Below are 25,141 nucleotides of genomic sequence, written 5' to 3'. Positions count from 1 at the left end.
TCGACCGAAGGCCTACGAAATCGCAAACAACCGGGCGATCGCGTTGCTCGGCAAGTCATTTTTTTTTTCCACACTCATGAATTTACAATCGTCGAGAGGGCGCCCGTATAATTCATGAATGAAAGAGCCAGGTTGCGCCAACAGAGACTCTTTTTTCATTCCTGTTAGAAGTATACTAATCGCGACTAATCGTCCCTTTGTCGGTTGGAATTTCAATGGCAAAAAAGGAATTAACCTTCTTCTCCCTCTTTGTCCCCTTATTGATTCTTTCAGGATAGTTTAAGACCTTTTTTCTATGATCTTAACGCGAATAATAGGACTATTATTCCGTGGTTCCTTTGTGAAGAAGATTTAGAGATTGGATCATTTCGTTGTCACGTATAATTAGTAGAATATCGTTGTAGCACGACTGACTACGAGATTGAGCAACTTTTTCTTTTTTATTCAAAGACAAATTCGTCAAGAATATTCTTCGTATTTCTTATTAAGCTGTTAAGGGTTATACGCGTTCATGGAACACTTTATTCACGTGTTATTTCCATTATTTCGCTTTCACTGGACGTGCGTTATTGAATTCTGATTTTTATTATTGAATTCCAAAGTTTATTTTGCCTTCATTTCGTCCTTCGTCTAGATCCTACGACTTTTTTCAATTTCCTCTCTTCCTTAGATCGAGGAAAGCATTTTAACAATATACAGTATAATAATATTTATCGTACCCTAAACTTATGGTTATTCACCCAAAACTTAATACTTTTTCCTGGGTTCTACTTATATTCCAATATCTTAAACCTAAATTATATCAACAAATTTCCCTGCACTTACACCAACCTGACGAAAGACTTGAATGTTTTGAGAAAATTCGTCGTAGAAAAGATTTAAATGTTCTGATAATAAAATTGAATAAACGAGACAACAATCTGTCGATATTTTCCTCTAACGTAGGAAACTTTCTAATAGCCGAGGATACGATTTGGTCAGAAATGAGTCGAAGAAAGCGATAGAGTCGAGCAATTTTACAGTCGTGTTGAACGAGAGCGCGGTAGCAATTTTTTGACCACTTTACAGCGGAACTGCGCTATATGGGAGCCCATATGTTGCAATGAAATATGCGCGAAATATGAAGAGGAGAGACGATGTAACGCGTTAATAAGAAAGACTTCCGCGAGTTCACGACCTTCCAATTAAAACGTTGACCCGAGCTATCTGTTGGTGAAAATACAGTCGACGAGGGAAGCTGAATGGTCGTAGCATGGTTTCGTGGAAAGCGGTCGCGACGCTAATGAGAAGTTAATGGCGCGACTCTGTCTGAACGGTACAAGTGGCGTTGGTTCTTCAGACTCGGACAACAAGCTGCTAAAGAGGCCTTCGAGGACGGTGTACATCGAGAAAGTCATCAGGGCTCGTGTCAGACGAGCGCTGGATACCGGAAACCATCAGTTCGATAATTAAAACTCACGCTATTTATAACTCAATCTTCTAATTAGTCGTTATTATCGAAAATAATCGAGAAACTTGGCGAAGAAAGGATTCATACGGAAAGATAAGGGTCCATAAATTGGGTAAATTGCTTTGGAAACGTTGGCCCTAATCTCGTGAAACTAGCTTCGTTCAAACGTGGTAACTGTAATGGCTCTCGAAGAATTTCGTTCTCTTACTATTTACAAAGTACACGAACAACAATTTTGCGATAATTTGACTATTTCATTAGAAAATAGCGTATTATACATTACGGCATAAGCGTATCCTAGTGTAATATTTAGAAACATTTATATGATTTACAAGCTCTCGTTGAGAGAGTCCTTCAGCTACAAGTGAGATACTTAATTAAAAAATTGTTGCATCCTGTTTGTATGCTGACAGTGGTGGATTCTTCGAGTTGGTTGAAATTATTACGCAGCTTAAGGGTTGCATTGAACTCAATTTAGAACTGTATCTTAAGCTGATTATTGCGATATCGTGTAATTCGTTCGAATAGGTAGAATATAAGGAAGAAGAGTATGTGCTTCGAGAGAAAAGGCGTGGAAATAAAAAGTAAATGGAAATGAAGTTTAACGTAATTTAAAGTCAATTTATTCACGTTGATTTTAAAAGCAACGTTATACGGCAACATGTACTTAGCGATTCAATACACGTGCATATATTCATCATAGATTTATAGGTCCTTTTTTCATTGAGAAAAACCTTCTCAATTAGGTGTAATTGGAGTACGACGATGATATTTTATTAATAATAAAGTTCGATATGTGTAATCGTGGCCGTAATTTTGGCAAACAAAGTATGACGATAAAGAATGGCTGGCTGCGAGTGTATCTCAAATATTTTCTCTTTTCCTTTCGCACGATGAAGATTAATAACGTAAGTACGAGTACGTTCAAGGGAAAGGATGATTTTAATTGTAAATGAACGTATAGGTTATAATTAAAAGGGCACGGATCGATGGACGATGGATGATTAATAATAATCGCCATTGCACGTCGACACATACTCGTAATGAACCTTTATGTGGCTTATTGATGACGCGGTAAATTGCAGTGTCTCGAAGGAAGCTTTACGCGTCACGCAACAAGGTTACAGAGTGAATGAAAAATGGAATGAAAAAGAGAAAAAAAATGGGTGGCGAGGTTCGTTGTTCTCTTTTCGTTCGAGAATGTATACCTGATTTACACGTTCGCCTTCCAGCTCGTAATTCACTTAGGCTCGCTTCAATTTATTTTCAATTTGCACACTCGAGTTTTGATGTTCGTCTATTAGCATAGATACAGCTAAACCTCGTTTGAGAAATATCAAACAGATCTAATTTAAATTCAATCGTGATTTAATCTGATCTTTCGTACAACGAACCGATATCTAAGCTGCCATTAAGTAGCAAACTGTGAAATAATGCGCGTAGAAGTAACGTAAGCGCAGACGTTATGAGAAAAAAATACATAAATCAAACGAGATATTATTTTGTCAAGATACAGAAATATATTCGAAACGTAGATTCACTATAGAAGCCCACTATATATACAGCGCTGTGAATAATTATATAAACTCGATCGCGTTTCCTGCGTTATTTTTTCGAGATTTTCCAAGAAAGTGTAAAACCGAAATTGTCTCCTCAAAGAGAAAATTGAACGCTATAGAATATCAGATGTCACGCGGTGAATTATTGTCTTTCACAATCGAAATAGAAGACGAGAAGAGAATTTTTCGACGAGAAGACGTTCCTATTCGCGGAGTCCTGATCCGAAGGGAACCTGTGAGGAATTGTAGGAAGGGAAGTTTACGATCAGGAGAATCCATTTTTTCCCAGACTTCAAAGGATTCTTCTTCTATTCGCCAGTATCCACATCTGTTCTCTTCTATATTACAATACAAAATCACACAAACGATTCGGTTCACTTTTGTTTTAACGTTGCAAAAAGTGTAAAAATAGTTTTCGCGTTTTCTATAATACTTCACGCCTCTGTACGCGAACCAGAAACGCGAAAACGAAGCCTTCTATAGCTTACAGCGTTGGAAACACTCTAATTTTTTCGTAAGATTCACATAGAAACGTTTCGAGCAATTTCTCCGCAGCCAGATGCTTTGCAGAATGATTAATACCATACGCGGTGTGTACCACGCGTTTCAACGACGTAGCGGAGGTAGCGAGCGAGATTTCAATGAATATCGTTGGCGTCGTTCGTGCAATTAGAATTGACAGACGGAACAATGGCGTTGGAATCGCGATGGAGCGCGTACTTACGTACTTTGATTACGTCGAAGGAGCCGCTAACAAACATGCCGTGTACCGGCCCACGCGGCGATCGGAATTTTTAGGCAACTGTTCCTAAGCGCGTATCGTAATCTGGTCAGCGGGGCCGGATGTCGACATCCAAGACCCAGTTTTCTACGGACTTCGGTGTGCTAATAACAGGTTCCCCGAGAGATCGTAGGAAGCTGATTCGTGCAATTTTTCTCCCCAAAGAAAGAGAGAGAGAGAGAGAGAGGAGCGAGACCCGGAACATACTTGGCGAATGAGTATTGGTAGAGGATTAGGAGTATCATAAATGGTATCGAAAGTTTGCTGGAATACGCTGGAATATTGCTTGGAGAGATCAGTTATGTAGAACGTGTGTGACTGAGGGTTTGATTCGAGTGCACGACTTGGACCTATCATTAGTCTATAGGCCAGTTGGGCTGCTGCAAGTTATTCGATCTGACGCTAGGCTGATTTAAAGTAACTTATATTCAAGCTGGTTCAGGTGTAATTTAATCTGACTTTACTTGTCGTATAGCTCGATCTATTTAAGTTAGATTTAACTCATTGTATATCAAGATAGAGACATTCGTACGATGCAATTATACCTTATGTGATAGGCATGTGACGGTTGTAGCAAATAAAACTCACGGTTCTCAATGGTATCGGGTTCGATCAGGATACTGTCGTATCAAAAATTCAATTCTCTAAATTAATACAACGATAAACAGAATCCTGGATCAGACCAAAATTAGATCAGGCCGTAAGACTAAATTGTTTAATTGCACGCGAGGATTGTTTCTGCATCCAAGATTACGCTGCATCTAATTTAATCGCTGCTTCTCACGTTCAAACCCGTATGAGAAAGAAAGAAGGAAGATTGACCTGGACGAAACCCATGAAATATTGTACTACCTATAGGTGCAAGTTACTCAACTGTAAGGCTAGAATCTTGAAAAAGTACCACGCAAGACTGTCTTCCGTATGCCAGATCGTACCAGATCCGATCTAATTGGTACAACTTCTGATGTACTTACGAGCAGCGCAAGGAGAGGGAAGAAAGAAAAGAAAAATTGATTTGCGCGACACGTACGTTCCGTATCGTGTTTGTTAATTAACCAGTCGGTGATATCGTTCATTATTTGCATGCACCGGATCGGACTGTCGCGTCGTGTTGCGTCGTGATTGACGTCGATGATGCATGCTGACGCGCCATATAGACACGCCTCGATTTTGTCGCGCGATATAACCCATATATATATATACGCTGCAACCGTAATAAATACAAACGAGCACCAGTGGCGAGACGACGTTTCCGTTTTCATTCGACGCAGACCACTTTTCTCGCACGCAAATCCATCGCGTGCAACAGCCAGTCCAGCGTCTCGCTTCGACAAATCACTCGGTCATGCCTGCCAAGCCGCGAAAAGTCTACCCTGATCGAGTAATTGCTTTGAACTCCGTTTCTCCGATTCGTCGTGCCGATTTGTATCTCGAAAGTAACTTCCACCGGTAACGAAATTCTTTTCGTTATAGGACAGCGGTTCTTCTCATAGACAGCTGTCGTCGATCATTCGCGCCTGTCCAAGTCGAGACTAGCCAAATTTAAACTGGATTTTCTCGAAAGTAAACCTTTACACTAAAATCTCTTATTCTGCGTTTTCGACCTGCTTTATACACCATCGATGCTAGTGCACATCGTGTAAGATTCTAAGGAGCATTCCCATCGTCGTTGTCATCGTCAATCTGAAACGCGGCGAAAGAAGCTGAAATTCCTGTGGAGGCGCGCGTGGCACACGTGGAACAGGCCGATTAAAGTTCGCCGTTCTATTTCTGCGTCGCCTCGAACGAGCGCGCCTCGCCGCGGCTCGATTAAATCGAGCTTGATCGTCATCGCGACACGATGCGCGCGCGCGCGAACATGTTGGCGCCTGTAGAACGCGTATATGGCAATCGAAGGTCCTGCAGCGTGAAACGATTCGCGCGCGATGACGGGAGCGCGAAACTCCGCGGACCAGGAGGATCAAGAATCAAGAGACACGGGAGGGGAAACAAGAGGAAGGGACACGCGGAAGTAAGGAACCTTGAAACCGCCATTTCGGGACGTAGTCCTCGTGCCGAGCCGTATAAAGTCTCCTCCGAGTGGCTCACCTGCTGCCATAATCCTGCCTAGAATTAGTTCTCGCGAGGGTCACGCCGATGATTTTAAAAAAGGAAGCAATCCGGAACGATTGAACTTCTCGCCTCTTACGGGTCTCGCGAGGATAATGTGCGCGTTATGGCGCTGATCGAGCAGTATGCAATAGCGTGCATGTTTGCAGGCTGAATATTTGGCCTGTTTCAGAGAAAGATCGTGGGAGTCAGATTTGGCAGCAGACATCGTCATACGTATGAGACGTAAACACTTTTGCCACACGTTGTTCTAAGTCTTTTTTTGGTAGCAGAAACATGTGGATGGTGGCGCTAGTTTGTTCGATGCCAAGGATTAAGTTTGGGCAACGACTTGGACAATCGACTGTATATTCAGATAAATCCTTACACGAATAGTTTCTTATTCGAATGAATCTTTATTCTTCGGATAAATACTTGTTCGACTGGATATTTATTCATTAGTAACGAATGAAATTTCATTTTTTATTTCTATTCGTTATTTGCTATTCGAGGAAAATTTTTCTCGACATTGGTGCAGAATAGTTAAAAACTGAAACTATAGAACAAGCTAAATAATGGAACGTAGTTTAATTTTATGTAGTAATCATATATTCAATTAATTAACGATGTAGTATCGTTAATCATACATTCAGAAGTGGACGTTTCCTCGCTGTTTTGATAAATGGGCATATTTATCGATTAAATATTAAATCCAATTAAGAAGAAGATTCTTGGAATTTTACAAAATATATGACAGTTTCGTAGATGACGACTCGGTAGGAAGAGAACGAGATAGATTGTGGTTATCCTTGAATGGTGGCGCTAGTTTGTTCGACCTAGAAACTTAAGTTTGGATCGACGAAATGTTTTATAAACTCAATATATCAAATTTTCGGATATTAAAATTGCCATTTCCAAGAATAAAACCGCCTATATACAACTTGTCAAACTCAAAGCGACGATATTTTACGATTATCGTAGCGTTTCATTCGCAATCTTGTCCGTAATAGCCAAAAGGCTGAACTATTGAACGAAGTAATGGGTCCATTTACTCGCTTTACATGGTAATTTTTCAATCGTAAACTGAAAACTATACGTTTCATCGCGGCAGAGGCGATTTATAAAGCGCGGCGTTACAAAATTCGCCTACCCTTCGCGTGAGAGCATAAATCTGCGGAACGATCGCTTGCCGAGACGTCCCGTTCCTTCTTCGATGCAGAAGGATCGCGCCTCTCGTTCCCTCTCGTACGGCGTAATAAAAATTTTACGATAACTCGCTCGTTAGCGCGATTTTACGGTTCGTGAAATCGGCCCGCGCCATGTTGAAAGGGACGCTTTCGTGATCCTCGAATCCGTCGCGCAGCCAATTTGTCCAGCCAGTTTCACGTCGTTTACAACGTGAAATTGGGAATTGTTTACTGCCTAACCTCTTTCATAAATTAATAAAACTAAATTGAGGTACTTAGAGTAATCGATGGTTCAACGTTTGTAACGTTAAGACGTTAACTTTGTTGAAAACGTATAATTCCGAGATTTTATTCTCAGTTAAATACTGTGCTTGCGGAAGATATTGACACGTGTTTTCTTTCTTCGACGAAGCGGACTTCGTATCGGCATTCATGCGTTTCGTTTTCACAGTATCAAATTCTCGTGATCGCGTGGCCGTACTATGACGTGGTGGATGAAACTTTGTAGGCTTGAAAAATGACCAAAAATTATAGAAACAGTAGTCTAGATAGAGATCTGTTACAAGGTCTTTCGCCAAATTTGTTTAAGCCCGCGAAACCAGAAAACAAGGCAATTTACCATATTTCCTACTAACATTGAAACACGTCGAACATCCAAATGTCCCTCTAAACGTCCAACGAGATCCGCGAAACACGAACTCGAATAATACGAACAATAATTGGGGATACATGGAAAAACTCGTTCGTAAACAAGCTTCTACCACAAAAGCATCCGACTCAGCTTCTTCGAATCCTCTAAGCCAAAGAACAGCGTAATTTACCATACTTCTCGGAACAGTGAAATGACAAAATTTTCAAAGAGCGATGCTACGAAAGTTGCAGAACGTCGACTGCGATGATTACGAATAATGATCAGGTATACGTGGAAAAACACGTTGGTAATCAGGCCCAGTAAGAATGTTAGACCGTGTAACCCGGTCTGTATCGCGACAGACGTTCATTGACGTTTTTACTTTGCTGCTTGATTTGTTATTCGCCGCTGTATGGCGTTGCGACAAGTGGAAAGGACTACGGACCGGTCTTCGTTCTGTACAGCATCGTGTCACCTTCGTGGCCACGGCTAAAAGAAGATATTAAATCGGTCTCTTCGGTTCGTACGGAGATATGTTAATTAGGCGGATCGTGCGGCGGTATAGCAACGCGCGCGCGTCACCGACTTCTTTTTGATCTGCTTTCAGTAACTTATTGCTTCACGGTTAAGGGGGATACGCGTGGAATGATGAATGCGACGCGGACACAGCTGTGGAACACACGCCGTGGGAAACGCCGTGCCGGTCACGTTGTTTCAGCAAAGATCAGACCGAACGATCGATGAGGATTAACCTCTTAATTGGTGTGGACGAGTTAACTCGTCGTTCGAATGTCGGCGATTCGGGATAAAGCAATCTTTTTATCGAACCTTTGGTAACTTGTTGTCGTTTAACTTTTATCGTTGTGTTATGTTGTTGTTGTTGTTGTATCGAGGTTTATTTTACGAGTAAAGTTAGGCAATAAAGAAGACTGGAACGTTTCATTACTAGGTTTTTTCCTCTCGAATGTCACTTGGGTCTTATCGGTGAGTTTATGATTTGATCATTGATTTAATTTCACATTGGTTTTAAAGGTGATGACACGAGTCACTGATAAAATTATGTAACTAACAATGAGTTACGCTTTCCCCTTTTTTTTTTTTTTTTGACGACGTATAACTAACTTTAACAATTTATTTTAGAACCTATACTGACATTATCGCGGTTACTCCGCTACAGGTGCGGTTAAGAAGCACGTTTTAAATTTTGATACTCAGACGGTTAGCATTTATTGTATTAGACTATTAGATTAGAAATTTATTTTTCAATGGTAGCAGTCGGATATTCTGCACCATATGAATATCATATCAATCCCTTGCACAATATTCATTAGGTATGAGTATTATACAGTAGCTGGATACGTGTTTGCGATGACACAAGAGGCACGTGAAGAACGAGGAAGACTTATGCCGTGCGAAGGATGCATATGGAATGTGAGAGGAAACTAGATCGACTTCAATTTGCAGTTTCTCAAATTACCACCGCAATTGTGCAATCTTTGACTATTGCACGGTGTTCCTTCGTGACTTTAATGAAGCTGCCAACACGAATCAGCCATTCCAAAATGTTCATCTTTTCGCTGAATAGCCCTCAAAATAGATGTTATTTGGAACAAAGGTTCCTCGGTTGCCTCAAATTCCTAGAGATTACCACTTTTACTGCTATCTTATTAAAAATGTCTATTGTAATAATGAAAAAAACTAGAAGCTCGGCAAGCTGTAGCCTCGGTCGAGCCATGTTTTTTCGAAGAAAGTGAAATGCTACACAGGGAATGTCACCGTATCAGACAGTGTCTGTACTCGAGGCTTTAATTTAGACCGACGGTGCATCATACAGACTACTATCCGAAACGTAGCGTCGAGTCTCTTCCGGCACGGTCCATGGCGTGCAGCTGGTATGCCGAGTCGCGATTCGCACTCCTTTTTGTCGTTCCCCTTTTGGCGGACGTGCATACGCCGCAGGTCGAAAGTTCGTGCGACCGTGCTCGATTATTTTCAACCCGGAACGAGCTGGCCTTTAGAATTCCTTGACGTGTCTCGTCAGATACGACCCTATCTTTCGCATCTGCTTCGTAGAGGGCGCAGGATCGAGCTTATCGATTCGATCGAAATCGCTGTGGCACTCGGTATGGAACGTCATTCGATTATATGAAGAATGAGAGATATTTTTTTCAAATATATCTTTCAACATTTGTATCGATTGTACGGCGTTATTGGCGTCGACGAGGTAGCATTTATTGCGACAAACACACATTAAAAAGGAACGGGTGCGCCAGAAACGCACAAATGGAAATTAATTCGATCGCGCGAACAATGAGAATGTTTGAAAAAATTCTTATGGGGAATTGTTGCATCATTCGAGACGAGGAAATATTATGCAGAATAAATCGACGATTGAATTTGGTAGAGTAAAAATTTGAACAAACCATGATATAAAATTAAATTTTGATTATATTCGTGTGATATTGTAAATTTAATTCCTGCGTCAGTTGCAGAGAACGCGTATAAATATGATTTGGGTTAAATTCTAAGCAGAACAATTTAAATTAAGACCGAACGCACAAAAAGAGAAACGACCTGTCTTCGTGTTTCTCTGGTCTACGAATTATATCGATCGTATTCAACGATCCTGGCCTGCAAATATGGATCACCGAATGATTTGATAAATCTTCCTGTCGTTTTGCATGTCAGCCGAAGATGGCGATTTGGAATTAGTCTGAGGTACTGTACGCTGTTCGTCATTCCTAATATAGCACAGGAGGGAAAAACAGTCAGTTAGAAGATCTGTGGGTGCAAACGTCCGACAAAGTGAGACAGCAATACGACTGGACAGTTGTAGGGGCACCTATGTAAGGATAACCGTATGCTATTTAACGATTCTAGCTCGAGTTTCCATTACCGATATGCTTGCTCGAGCAAGATTAAAGAAACCTCATAAAAATTTCATGAGGCTCACGCTAAAAAACAGAGATCTTTTTCGAGCGTTGATTGTCAAGCGATAACGAGACATTTGTTTTTATCTGTTCACTCAAAACTGTTATTAGTCGCCCTGTTGATTATTCAAAAATTTCACTTCGAAAGTAACCGTACGGTATACTTTCCACGAACACTTTCATATTTTAAATACGCTGCCTTTCAAGATGTCTTTTTTCTAAAAACATATCTATAAATGAAACTATTCCATACTAATCAAAAATTCATCCACCATTGCCATCTTCCAAATAAACTTTCACATCCTAACATTTTCTTTTTCGTGGAGGAAACCTTCGTAGGCTAGGTTGGGGTTAGGTTGAGGTTAGGTTCGAAGCTTTCCAATATGTCCTCTCCACAATTATAATCCAAATTCTAACCTAACCTCCATATCCTAACCAAACTCTAAAAAGGTATCCAAATTAGTGTATCCTAAACTAACTGAAGATTCGCTCACCGTGGACATTTTCCAAGTATATCTTCGTATCCTAACGAAGTTTGCCTAATATATTCTTTCCAAAATTATTCTAAATCCCATTCATCATTGTCATGTTTCAAACGAACCTTCGTATCCCAAGGAAATTCTGAAAACGTATTATACTCGAATCAGAGTATTTCGTATTAACAAAAAATCCAGCCAACATTGCCATCTTCCAGGTACGTCCCGCAACTTTCATACTCTATCTAAGCTTCTCGACATGATCTTCTCAGAAATAACCTAAGATCTAGAAACCATCGTCATCTTGCGGACAAACCTCGATATCCTAACGAAACTTTCCAAGACGTCCTTGTCGAAAATTCTCTAGGGACAAACGTGAAAAGGAGAGGATTGCATGGAGTCCAGTAAGTTGCATTTCGCAAGCGTTTGGTGTTCCTCGTGGCGGGATATTTCGGAAGTGACCTTCGGCCAGAAACGACTGGTCGTGTCGCGAGATACGCCTTAAGCCATATACGGACCTGCCACGGTGGCGCTAATAGGAAGTGTATCCTTGCCAGGTGATCTGTTCGCGGCCACCATGGGCAATTCCTCTAAAAAAATGCTGCCATCTAGGGGAGTCCTAAGGACCGCGTTCGCTGGCACCGCGGCGTGTCCTCCAGCGCGGCCATAGGAATCGCGGGCAATTCTTAAAAATTAGTCACGCGGTCAGCGCCGTGTGAAGGACGATTTCGATGACTCGCACACCAGCTCTTTAAGACCATTTTTCTACCATTTTTGGTACTATTTCACACTATGCTTCGTTCATTTTTTTTTTTTTTTTTTACGGCAAGGCGTTATTGGAAGTAGATCTCGTGAAAATTTAAGGAGATCGTGGTGTTTAACCCTCGGACGGTGACACTGGGATCTGACAGAATTCTGACTCACGCAGATGTCTCGCGTTTATTGCGTTCTACGTTACGCACTTACGTGTCACACATTTTTTATTCGAAGATATAGAATTGTTTTATTTTTAGCCTTCCTCGTTTATTTTTATCGTTTCTTTTATCTTCATTTTATTCTCTTCTTATTCTACGAACGAACGATTTGACTTCTTATGGAAATTGGGTCGTCGGAAATTATAACGTCACTGTGGTCACGAGTGACGACTCGCGGTTTTGCTAAATTTTTTAAAATGATCAAAACTATTTAGATAAGTTTCGTGGACCAAAATGTGCATTCCAACCTTCCAACAATGTGAACGTAGCCTTTGCTACGAAGAATATTGGAAATAAATCTTATGAAATTGTAAAAGCTTTTACATCCAACCTGGTATTATTTGCTATGGACCAATCGTAGAAAAGAAGGGCATGAAGCGTAGCTCCGCTGCGTTATTTCGGTCACTTTCGACCCAGTATTTCGTATTTTTCTAATGTGAAAACATATCTCGCACAAGTTTGACTGAAATATAAAAAAACTGTTATCTACTAAAATCATAACGTATGACTTCTCGTTTCGGTTTTATGTGAAGCATTCTTTTAAAAATTAGAAACCTGTGTTGTTTACCAAAATGAGAACACGATTGAAGTATAAAAATGTGGGCGATTGCAATAGGGTTAAGAGAATAATGTCGTTTAAGATATGTTTGCTTGTCGTGTTACGCGAGCAGAATCGTGGCCGCGACGCTGGAAAGGCGGCGCGACGAAGCGCTCTTTAATGAGCGCAGAAATTACTGGCACATAAATTCATACTGCGGTTTACATACCTGGTAGCTAAAAGTCACACCGAGCAGCATTAAGTCTGTCGTACGCACGACTTAGACATCGCGTTATTAATATTAAAACGCGTTCGTCGTGTTTGTCTCTTTACGTGTAAAATATTTCCATAAATTTCCTATTACAAATTGAATAAACAACATTGAGTCAATCTTATCCTGACAAATGTGCAAAAAACAGCACGCTCTGTACATCGTTTTGTGGTTTGTAAATGACACAAGCAATCTTGAACCTGAATATTCAAAAGTTTCGCTCCCTCTATCTCAAATTGAGGTTTTTTGTAAATTTAGTTATTTATCTACTTTATTTTCGTGCATTCACGTTTTACGCTAATTGCAGCGGCCGATTGAATTAGAAAAATGAGGAGCGGCTAATAATCTGAAGTATCAATAAATTTCAAACAGATATTTGTCAAAAGGTCTATATGTAATCTTCTCAGAAGCTAAATTAATTCTACTTTCTACTAAATATTTTTCCATCTCACCACGTGATTAGTGTCCTCGAAGAAGCTGAAAAACCGACTAGTTCGTTTGTTATACGAGACTGTAGAAGAAACTACGAATTTCAAAGTAAATTTCGAAGAACAACATCCATAGCACCGTCGTTCCTCTAGTTTGCCATTTATGTAGTTAATCAACCCCTAATAGACTTTGAGATAAGCTACTACTCAAAAGAAGATCTACATACAACAAGATTTCGCTATACCTTTCAAGTAAAATAATAGTTTTTTATTTCCGCCATTAACAGATCCTCGTTTAGTAGAACCAAACAGGAACACGTATAATCTAAGGGAAGAAAAGTCCTTGTAGCCTCCGCCCTATGCTTAGAGACGCTTCATACCGGAACATGCTCTATCTTCGAGGCTCTTTAGGGGGAAGAAACGCGTTTGTTACATTAATGCTCGCGTCAGTGGCAAAAACGAGGTTCGAGCTCATTACGCTGTGCCAAGTTACACGTTTGCCAGCTATTAAGTATCCCTTACAGTGTGGCAAGAAACGTTCTCCCCGCGGTGGACACCGTGAAACAGAAGACAGAAGAAAGGATGCGGCGGCGTGTTCGAATCAAGAGATCATTTGGAGCCACGTGCGGGTCCGTCGCAAGAAAGTTTCGCGTCGTTTCGTTGGAAATCGTCGTGTCACGGCGCCGTCGTAGCTATCGTACTGACGCTACATAAGGACTTTTTCTTTTTTTAAAGTTCGTTTATTGGTAGGATGCTAGATTGGTAGGATTAGTCATCATCGGTAGACCGTGTGTTTTCATGTATTTATGGGAAATTTGAAAGTGAAAAGTTGCATGTAAAATAGAGTACTCGTTATAGTAGAACTTGTTAGGTTTGGGTTCTTTAGCAAAGAACCTGGCTTTTAATAAAGAAATTACGTATGAAGATATCAATTTGTGTAAATGTCCACAGTCTTGGTCATCGAAGACAGAACATGAAATCGACTCGTGGATGATCCATGAGATTTCTCCAATTTTTATTTTCTGTTTCAAGGAAGATTATTAGCGCGTATTTAGTGGTATTTTAATTTTAATAATTGAGTATCTCAATGTTAATAGGTATAATACAGGTTAGTAGAGAGAGAGGAAGAAAAGCGAAGAAAAGCCAAAGGGAAATAGGGAATAGTTTCACAACTTATAGCTCTATATTTTGTATTTCTATATTTTACATTATTACAGTTACGTTATTAGATGTTAGTTATGTTACACTAGAGTTATTACACAATTATGGAAATTCTGGGAATATGAGCAGTAAAAACATGGAGAATGAGGAATATAAGAGGTACATTTCCAAGTTAAGCGTAAGTTGTAATTGTTTAAGTCTAAATATGAAGTACGAGGAACATTAAGCTCAGTGATTGGAGAAGTACACCAAACGATACGTAAACCAAAGAGAATTGTAACTGGAAATCCAACCTGTTCCCAAGAGAAAGCTTCATGAAAATAAATCAAACGAAAGCTATAACATACGATATTTCATTTACTAGTTAAGACATGTTCAAACAATCGATTTGCTTCCTAGAAATCGCTCGTTAGGGTGTTCCGCGTCTCTTTCACAAATCCTGTACAACGTGGAATTCCCTTTAGAAAATCTCACGGTCGACTTAGTATCAGAAAGTCTCCGATGGCTTTTCCTGCGGCTAACGATCGCGATAGCATAAAGAGAGCCAGAAGAAGAAGGAAGAGCAAGAGAGAGAGAGAGAGAGAGAGGAAAAAACGATGGAAAGAAGGCGGCTCTGGTTTCTTGCGATATCGGTGCCCTTCAATTACCCGAGTGTATTTTAAGAAACCGCCGCCTCCCTTTTCCCGAAGCATGACTTTTCGCATTCCGCTCGATTAATGGATACACGGAGACCGCGGCGAGTTACCTTCGCGGCCACGTATACCGTTAAAATCGAAATAAAAGAAACGAGTCAAAGGGGCGAGGTGGAGGGGATGAACGTTCGTCAAAACGGAGCAGCGATAATTGGCACTCGCTTTAAGGCTCTTGGTGGCTGAGTCGAGTGCCATTATAATCCGTGAACCCTCGCGCATCGCGACAAATGAGGCGAAACGCCGGCAAATAGTCTTCGTACCAGCAAATAGTAGACACCGGTATGTCCCACTATCTGACTCCTTTGGTGAGCTACGATTTCAGAATACGTCAGTTCATAGGGTACTATGGTTTCTAGATGTTTGTTCTATAAAGTGTTCCGAAGCGTTATCCGATATGACGATGACTTAGGTTTGGACACATACGTATTGTAGTTTATGGATATTCGTTACACAGGTTGTTTCGAAGCGTTATCTGGTAAGACGATAGTTTGGGATACGTTTGGCTACGTATTATGGTTTCTAGTAGATGTTTGCTCTATAGAGTGTTTTGAAGCGTTATTTGATATTACGCTAGTTTGGCTTAGGTTTGGACACATACGTATCATAATTTATAGATATTCCTTGCACTGTTTGTTGCCAAGCGTTATTTTGTAAGACGATAGTTTGGGATAGGTTTTGTTACGTATTATGGTTTCTAGCAGACGTCTGTCCTATGGGGTGTTTTGAAGCGTTATTTGATATTACGATGACTTCAACTTGGACACATATGTATTATAGTTTACAGATTCGTTTTATAAGTTGTTTTCCTTTATTTCCTAAGACCTATGGCTTGGCATAGGTTTGCCTATGTATCATGGTATTTGGCAAATGTTTGCTCTACAGGTTGTTTCAAAACCTGTTTGGATTCGGCTTGGGTCTAGATTTGGATACGTATCATGATACAGCAGTTTCAGAAAATTCCAATATCCACTTGGTTTCTTTGGTGTACTACGATTGCACAATGTGTTTGTGTTAATTCGTTACCTATTATGTACGTATTCATTAGCAATTTCGATTAGCTTCGAGTACCTATTATGGTTCATAGCAGATATCTGTTCTATAGATTGTTTCGAAGTATCCTTTCATAGGATAACGATGATTTGTATTAGATTTGGCTAGATCGTTTGTAACTCGACGTGTTTTCAAAATTACCTCCCATGTCTCTGATATGCCTCTAATTTACGTCGGGCAAGCGATTCTCTACACTCTTGCAACGATTATAAACGATATCCCTATTGAGGCTTATTGAAGATTGTGTGAAGAGGTTTTCTAGACGAGGTGTCCGGGGCGGCATGGATTAACAGAGCAGCGATATTGCCACGGCATGACGACGATCGAAGCCAGCGATCCATGGACCCGTATCGATATTACGAACAGTTTTGCGGCATCAAGGCCGCCTCCTTACTCGAGATCTTGTCTCTCACGATGACTCACGCCTAGGCTGGCTGCTGCCTCGCCGTGGCACTCTCTTTTGCCTTCCTTCTTCTTTCTCTCTCTTTCTCTCTTTTTCTCTCGTTTTAAATCGCCAGAGTACGGAAAGAAGCGAACAACAACAACGACGACGACGACGACGACGACGACGACGACGACGACGACGACGACGACGGGTAAATAGAGGCCGAGAGATCCGGTGAGAGAGACCAAGATCGTGAGAGAGAAAGAGAAAAAAGTGAGAGCGGTTCTCCAAGCGAGCTTACACGTTTAACATAGTTTATAGACACATCGTGCACCACCGTGCATCCTCTAACGTAGTTAGATCGATTATGAAACGAACCGACCCGGTAGAACCAAGCTTCGTTCTGCTCTGGGCGGAATTGAATCGAGGAAAATCATCTTTCGACTCGAAGCGTTTATAATATTAATAGAATAAAAAATTATCTATTGATAATCGATCGGTGATGAATTTTGTCGTACTGTTTGCAATTCGTTTCCCATCTTTCTTATTAAGCTTTCCATTCCAATTTTTGATAACTCCGATAACAGCTTCCATTGTTTTGAATAGAATCCTTAAAGAAAGTTGTATTACTTATGGAATGGCTCTGTATTTTCGCTGCTAATACGTGTGCTATTTGCACGATTTTATTAACATTAATTACCAAATACTAAAGAATTATGTAATTATCGCAATCGTAAAAAATATAATTTCCATTATTCATGATGATCGATGAAATATGAGTTTGATTATTCTGCGCGAAGCTCAACATTGAATTTTAAGATGTTGAGAAGCTTACACGACTACTCGAATCGTCTCCAGATAGTCCTATTTTCCTATAATTTGCTTATAATTTTGCTAAAAAGAATTAAGCCTTCAGCAACACGTTAACGCCAGTTTTACACACTTTGTCTCACACTCTGACTACACCACAACGTTTGATGCGCGCACTGCTCCTCCGACAATCTGCAAATTAAACCTAAACCATCCGCATCATGGAAAAGTTACTAGTCGACGAAATTTATCTTATTTTCATCATTGTGAATGTAAGGTGGGTCACCTATGACCATCGTGGCAGTGGACGTGGTAAAAAATCGTGCTCGCGTATTACAGGTTGTATTTCTCTCGTTTGGTGATTTAGAGAGAAACTTTCGCGATTGCAAATCCCTGCGATGATAATCAGTGGATGCAGATTGCTTCCTGATGGGAAATCGGAGCGGGATTTATTTGGCACCGCGTTCATTCCCAACGGTTGTAAACAAGGCAGCCGTTGATTCGCGATTACGCGGAAAGGTGAAAGTCGCGATTAGCGTCGCCGGTCGGTCGAGTTCGGACTGTAGATTAATCGAAATGCAGATCGAAAAGCCAGGGGAATGTGGGCGGAGATATTATCCTTCGAACCTTCGACTTCTTCGTTCGATACGCGATTTTTGCGAAACACTCGCGCCGATTTGCCAATTTTTCTTATTATGTCGAATATGAAGTGGCAGATTTCACAAATAAAAAGTGAAATCTTTCATATAAATATAAAGTATAGCGTGTTGCGTCCTCGAGCAACAATGTTACAAGGATCGCAGGAAGTGAAATTTGCAGTCGCTCGAGGAACTGAAGTTCACCAGGTTTCGAGCAATTTTTTAGGCAGGTCAATTTTTAGATCGACAAATAAATAGTTTTAAAAGGAGAACGACGTACGGTTATGTTTGCTCATCGTTGTTTGTTTTCAGCAAAAGTTTCCTTTTTATGAATTTCTTTTGTCATCGATGCTTCGTGGTTCAGATTACGAAGGGAATTAGAAACTTCGCGAATTTTGAGAGAAAAGGGGCGGTTTCATTTCCTGAACTTTATTCCTATATCGTGCAACTATATCGTCTAAATAATTGCCACAATACCACAACTGACTATTCACCAGAATGAGATTACAGAGCAACGTCTCGTTAATTGAATTCTCTTGTATTACAGTACTTTTCTGTTAATGTATGTTAATTTTCTGTGTATGTAGGACATATTAAGGGGCTGTTTAAGCAAATAAATTAATACTACTTTCTAGACTCAATAATTGTATCCACTTCAAACTTGTTTCTCGTAGGAACTCGCAGAAGATCGACTTGGCTGCTTGACTGCATCAACATTGTTGGCTGACCAGGACCGCTCTTATTCTACTTCTTTTTCAGCTACGTCGAGTACTATTTTAAATGAAATTCTAAATAACAATTTTCACAGTGCAAAGAGTTAATTGCATAGAACTTCTGCACAGAATAGAACTGTGCTATTATAATTCTGTATCTAAATGAAAATCTGAACTAGTATATAAACTAATTTTTATCAATAGCTGAGATGTTTCACTATATTATGTAATATTTTATTATTATATATTATTATATATTATAATTTTGAATTCATCAGCGTAGAAATAGATTTGGCTTACGATTCCTTTCATACCTGTCTTACTATCGCTATTTAACTTGTTTAACTAATTGCTTATTTACTTAATCTATTCTATTTCTACTTTATTACTATCTAACCCAGTCTTCACTCTTGTTTCTCTTTCTTTTTCTCTTCTAAATCACTCAGACGATCTACCGTTTCTTCCTCCGCTGTTCCCAGGCTGCCTCTTGGTCCACCTACTACCCTAAATTATTTATGGTAATGTACCACGGTTCTCTGCTATAATATCTAATTATGTTTTATTATTTGCTCACTCATTATCATATATTATTATTCAGGAAACTCAACGGATAAGAATTGGAAATTTTAGGATCGTTTTATAGCCGTGAGACCCAGTCTGCGTCTCTTAACGTTCAATATTCCAAAGTTTATCCGCGACTATTGGCGAATCAGAATTTTATGCGTATATACTGGCTGCGTAACAAAACTGGTGACTGATCGAGAAAAAAGGACACAGTTTCGATCTTCTCGCTTGTCAGAGCGAGAGACGAAGGCGCGCAGATTGCGACAAAAAGGCGGGAAAGTACGCGGCTACGAAGGTTGCCCGCGAAATTTCGTCAAGTGACAGTGACACAGGCATACCGAATTCGTGAAACGAAACGCGGTGATTTCTATGTTACGGTGAACGAGACGTCTCGCGGACGTGATCTCGCATACGAATGCTTATTTGTCGAAAACCGACGGAGTGCACTTTAAAGTGGCGTCTAAGAGAAATGTATCGTTGAAACTAGTTTCAAATTTCCGTTTCGTTTTTACTTCTCCTTCTTCTCTTCTGTTTAACTTGCCACGTTCTTTCACGCAGTTTCCATCCAATTACATTCTTCTATCGTTGACAAATATCTTCGTTGTTCGAACAAAATATCGAGAAATATTCGTCTTATTGGTATGCAGGATTTTATATCGAAGAACATCTTAAAACGCTATTTTCTGATGATTTCATGTAGAAAACACTCGTTCACGAAGACGTTCGTTGACATTGCGATTGCACGAAAGAAAAATTAAGCTTACACGTATGTGCTATTATCTGTCGAGAGATTAATTCGATTGGATCTACGCTGTGGATTGAATTAAACGATTACTTTGCTCAATGATTGCAAACATAAATCTACCATTAAGGAAAGAATAGAAAATCGTACGCTTTAAGAAAGATAATAAAAAATTACGTGTTACTAATGAATCATTTCGTTCTGTTGAAACTTTACGTAAGCACCTTCTTTCGACCAGAAGAAACAGGATTGTACGTAATGCAGCAACAAAGTAGAAGATGTACACTCATTGTCAGACATACTTAGTGACTATACTTCGTACGATTACTATGAATCTACGACACTTCTATTACTACAAACTATATCAGCTGTTTGATTCACTTTTTCCATTTTCTTTTTCTTTCCTTGTTACAATCAAAGCTTGTATCATTCTCTTTTATGAAGATATATCTAGCGGTTCAAGACAATCAAGGACCTTCCTTATCACAGTGTGTATCAAAGAAGATAATGACAAGCTACACGTTTCCGTCATATTCAGTGAATCATCTTGTTTAACGATGCCACTGTGTATATAAACTGAACGACTGCTTAGAAGGTTAATTAATCAACTTTGAAAGCAAACAACTCTACGAACACTGAATCACACACAAAAAAAAAAAAAAAGAAAATGATGTTTCGTGTGACGCAACGTGTGCGTCTCCGTTAATCCAATCTGCTCCCGCGACTTTCTCGCTTCATTAGTAGATATTTATGTAATTGTTGGAAAATTAGAAATACAACAAATCTAAAGAAACATATAAAGTAGAATTATTTATATTTATTTATATTTTTTGAACGATTAGAAAATACTAATACGACGTATGAGAATAAGAATAAGTAAAGTATTAAGGGTATTCGTTAAAACGTATCTTGTACTATTTATACAAAATTATTTGCTACAATGTTACACTCACCCAATTTCCACACATCGTTTCGCAACTTGATCTTTGATAGTTTACCGTCTTAATATTCTACGACATAATTATACGACGAATGGTCATTTCCTTTCATTTCGCAATTTCATTCTTAATTAAACGTTTCTATTGCATCGACCCATTCGTACCATTGGCAACTACATTAATTTACATAAGAACAAAGGTACAATATTATATTTCCATAATTTTTATTCATTATTGCATTATTTAGTCATTGGTGAAATAATCACTACATATATAGGGTGGCAGATAAAAGAAAGTTTCAAATTGATACAATACAAATTTCAGTAACTTCTGTAGAAAAAATGTCTTACCATATTGGTAACAGTGACTCACTGCATGAGGTAAATTGTATTTATTCGTTGATCCGTTAAATATAACTCCATTTTGTAGGATTATGTCTCTTCGCGCTTCTCGTTCTATAAACATCCTTCTATCCTCCATTGTACATCCGATCAACCGTACGAATCGTCACTTTCGTAGTAGACCTGCTAATACAATAAATATAATAATATCGCATCCGTACAATTTTTCCGCCTTATTATTTGATTCTTAATAAATTAACACCTTAACTAATTCTAATAACATTGCATTCTTCGTCCTTCATAAATTAACGTTTTAATTCACGATCACGGTATATCTCATCGAACGACCATACCGATCGTCAGTTTCTGCAGCACTGCTGCTGATACTAATAATATTGCGTTTGCACAATTGTTACGTCTTATCGCGTTATTTGTCTCGCAATAAGTCAACGTTTTAACACTTTACCGACCGATAGCTTATTAATCGGTGTTTTACCGCCGACAATCTTTCTCATTATTTGAGCAGTAATTTGTTATTTAGTACTAAGGTACCTTCCTCAGTTGCGTCAGTTGCGTTGTTCTGTAAGCTCCCACAGTTTTATACCAATTTAAAAAACTTACCTTTCGCGATGAACGAAAAGAATGGTATTGGAGAGTCTAAACCGAAACAGAGCCAGCGCCAGGGAAAATCTGCGCCTGAGATACCGATCGGACGTGCTAGCGGTCGGTAAAGTGTAAAAACTCACCATCTGGTTACATCTTTTCGAGAAACCATAGGAATCGTCACTTTCTATAGCGGAGCTGCTAGCGCTAGGCTGGAGAAACGGCCTTGCGAAAGGCAAATCGCAGCAGCACGCGGTACAACCGGATATACGTTCGTAGGCATCGTGGGCAGCCTTGTCGCGACGTTCATGTCGGAAAACACCTGCGTTTCAACGGCCTAGAGCAGCAGACAATCCTTTACGTCGGCGACCTTCCGCGAACCATTGCGAAACCATAGTCCACGGTAACTGCAACCGGCATCCAGATGCATAGGATGCCCGTTCGATTCTCTTTCTAACCAGCCGAATGTCACCGCTGCTATTGTCACCACATGACAACCGACCATTTGTTACGAGACTAGTGCGACGTTTGTTCGACAACGTTAACCGCTAAGAATGTCCTCTTGCAAGCGGAATCTTTAGCTTTAATGATGTTGCACGATGGTATTGCAGGAACGTTGTGAGATTGCAGCGGGGTGATACGTTGGATTTCGAAAAATTCCAAGTTACCTAAGAGTCTATTTATTTACGGTTGCTAACATGATTAACGAGTATAGGGAAGTCGTTTAAGCAGGACACACTGTGCATGATATCGTTATTGTCGGTCGTTAAATAGGGAAAATTAGATTTGCGTATAAGGTGAGAACAGCTGTGTATTTGTGACTATATAGAAATTCTTTTAATGTTTGTTGCACTTTCAAATCGCGCAAAAAGCAGAAACCAAAAATTACGATAGAAACTTGTACTAGAAAAATTCTCTTATTACGCTGCTATTCTTCTCTAATAAATAAAAAGTTTAATACGGATACGTATTTTAATTTCGATTCTTTGGACTTGGAATTACTAAATACCATTTCGATTTATCAAAGACAACGTTGGACTTGATAAACTTGAAAATATCAATAAGATAAAACTGTAGTACTTTTAATAAAGTTTCAGAAATTTGTATTTTTAATAAAGCAATAGCGGCAATACCGAGAGAAAATATTTCTATCTTGACCTCTTTACATCAAGACGTCCAGCAGTGTTCATTTTCTTTAATCGAGAATTTACGAGCGATACGCATTAGGGTGCATTTTATCAAAAGCGTTGCTTGTGTTAGTCTCCGGCACCACCCGTGGTGAGAGGTGATTCTAAAAAACTCCAGACAACCAGGATTAAAAGAAGTAAAGAAAAAGCGGTCGTTGCCAAAAAAAGACGCGCTTTATCGGATATAAACGATGCTACGGAAAAATAAGATACATCAATGGGTTCATTATCGATTCGGCATCGGAATTGCTCAATTTGCCCGTTCTGGGACCTACATATGCTTTTGCTCGGTCGAAGTATCTCGGAATAATATCATGTAAAGATGTTGTCTTATTTGTAATTTGTGTCTTGATATATAAAATTCAGTCTTCCTTTTTTCCATGAAAAATGTTCAAATATACAGTGCCGTTCAAAACTTTGCAATCGCTCTAATGTATGAAATTGAAAATAAGATTGAAAACTATGTAATTGAATATGTACATAGCTTTAAACGATGGTCTATTAGAATGATTTTCTGATTTTTCCAAGTAGTAGTTTTTTTGTCCCTTTTCAATACCATAAGAGATTTTCCAATTCGAAATTATTTGGATACACAGTAAGGAGATATAATATTCCATTAGATAATAAACTGTCCATTTCGTTTACTGTTAAGTATAGAAGATGTAATATTATAATTTTATTGTAAAATAACATATTATAAGATGTTGCTATATAATGTTATATTATTAAGTACTATGTAATGTTACTTGTTGATTTATATGTATGCTGACTATTAAATGCTAGTTGAAAGTATTAAAGTTGGTAAAACGAATCCCTGAATTTTGTATTGAAATGTTTCGAACATTATCGATCGGTAAGAAATCTGATAGAACTTGGTATTGCGCGAATGGTAACGAAACAGAACTGAGAAGAACCGATTGATCGGTATTACCTCGATCGATAATATAGAAATTTAAAGACTCCCTTGCCTTTGCGATAACTAGACGACAGTTCGTAAAGATTTATGTAATCGTTCTGTGAGAGATAGATGGTGCGTGGAGTACGCTTATTTTTAAGTTTTTTTTAAAATCTTAGTTTTAACTCTCAGTTTAGACAAGCAACGTGGAATGCGTGCTTCTTAATTTTAATTAATCTCAAAATAAACGTTTATATTGTCAGCACTTGTCATGGGATACATTGTGCGCACTTTTTGTACAAAGATACGTTATTTCACTTAGAGTGAAAAGTTAGAAGTTCCTTTATGTAATTCGTTTAAATATTAAATTACTAAATGGAAAAATTGATTTAACGAATGTCTATAGTTCCATTTTTTAAATTTCACTTCAAGTAGATTAGTATCTATTTACTTCTAAGTAGATTTTAGTTCTAAGATTTACTTTCTTATTTGTTAATTTTAATCTACCTCTTGATTTTAAGTCTCATTGTTGAATGATGGCGGGATAACGAGGGATTTATTTTTTGTTTTAAGTTATAGCTTTAAACCTTACTCATAAGTCTTATTAAGATTGATTCCAAATTTGATTACCATAACCACAATAATCACGTCTCATATGGAAACACACGCTAATGCAAAACATAATATGTATAAAATTTTGCTATAGTAAATATTGAAATACTTTTGTGAGCCACTGTATACAGAAGTATCTATATACACTTTTAACCAATTTCAGTGATCGAATTCGATATATGTTTGTAACAACTTTTTTGAATAATGCTCATTATTCTAAATCGTAGACGAATTAGATAATGTAAAAACAAATTTAAAAACTATTGATTGTATTCTTTACCTGACATTTAGATAAACCGTTCACGCTTCTTCTTGTTGTACCTTCTACGATTCCTGTCTAACCATTCCAACTAACCACTCTAAAACTGACGCTTCTACATTATATCTCAATACGATAGATCGATCGCGAAAAATTATATCGATTATTGATTAGACATCGCGATATATAATTGCGTATTTCGTCGTATCACCGGCGCTGTAATCTTTAGTTTAAAGAT

At 38.9% G+C, this 25,141-nt stretch overlaps 1 long non-coding RNA gene across 2 annotated transcripts; it reads right to left on the bottom strand.

The window, feature by feature from the left end:
• Positions 1 to 20,034: 20,034 nt before the first annotated feature.
• On the bottom strand, positions 20,035 to 25,097 carry LOC143303478 (uncharacterized). Of its 2 annotated transcripts, XR_013059841.1 has the most exons (4): positions 24,925 to 25,097; positions 21,357 to 21,530; positions 21,022 to 21,179; positions 20,035 to 20,852 (listed from the first exon to the last, which is right to left on the bottom strand). It is a non-coding gene; the product is annotated as an uncharacterized LOC143303478 (long non-coding RNA). The 2 variants fall into 2 exon arrangements; XR_013059840.1 differs by lacking the exon at positions 20,035 to 20,852 and having other exon boundaries at positions 20,962 to 21,179; positions 24,925 to 25,086.
• Positions 25,098 to 25,141: the final 44 nt, after the last annotated feature.

Source organism: Bombus vancouverensis, chromosome 13 (genome assembly GCF_051014615.1).
Source record: "Bombus vancouverensis nearcticus chromosome 13, iyBomVanc1_principal, whole genome shotgun sequence".
Classification (NCBI taxonomy): Eukaryota; Metazoa; Arthropoda; class Insecta; order Hymenoptera; family Apidae; genus Bombus; species Bombus vancouverensis.
The sequence above is the reverse complement of the archived record's forward strand: the minus strand, read 5'-3'. Positions and strand labels throughout refer to the sequence as shown.